This window comes from Macrobrachium rosenbergii, chromosome 57 (genome assembly GCF_040412425.1).
Source record: "Macrobrachium rosenbergii isolate ZJJX-2024 chromosome 57, ASM4041242v1, whole genome shotgun sequence".
In the NCBI taxonomy this organism is placed as follows: domain Eukaryota; kingdom Metazoa; phylum Arthropoda; class Malacostraca; order Decapoda; family Palaemonidae; genus Macrobrachium; species Macrobrachium rosenbergii.
The window spans coordinates 1,260,001-1,260,633 of NC_089797.1; positions in this window are offsets into that span (position 1 = coordinate 1,260,001).

Here is a 633-nt window from a genome sequence, read left to right on the forward strand (position 1 = left end):
GTATAAGGGCGGTGTATATTCCATAAGATGTGAATGCAATTTTGGATCATTCATTTTAATGTTGTTTCTGGAACTGTTTAAGCCTGATGCTATCCTCAACTTTTGTTCAGCAGTTATTCTAAAAAGATCAAACTTTGCCTGAAGATTTTCTGTCTAATTTCAGTGCTCAAGGAGGACTTTGAGTTATTCTTGTCTTTACACATAACAGAATTTCATTGCCTTGTTTTACAAACGAAAAGTTACCTTGATACTGAATCTGTATTCGGAATTGAAGTGCATTTACCAGAGGATAATTTTCCTATTTGTCAGTATAAGTGTAATTTTTGTTTGTCTTTCGTACTGTTATTTTCTATTTTGGCATACAAAGAACAATTACGTATATTTTTTGCTGCGTTCTATTGTAACATTGCAAAAAATCTAGGAAAGAGTCGTTGCCTCCTGAATTTTGTTCTTTTAACAAAATTGGATTTTGTTATGTAATATCTTTTATTTTCTTGGTTTCATAAAAAACAATTACTTCAAATACTCTTTTTGTTGTTCAGTGCATCATATTTGTGTAGATCAAGTTATGTTTACAGTACTTTATTTGGAATTACTGCTGCTGTTCTTCTCAGGTAACCCCTATCTCTACCT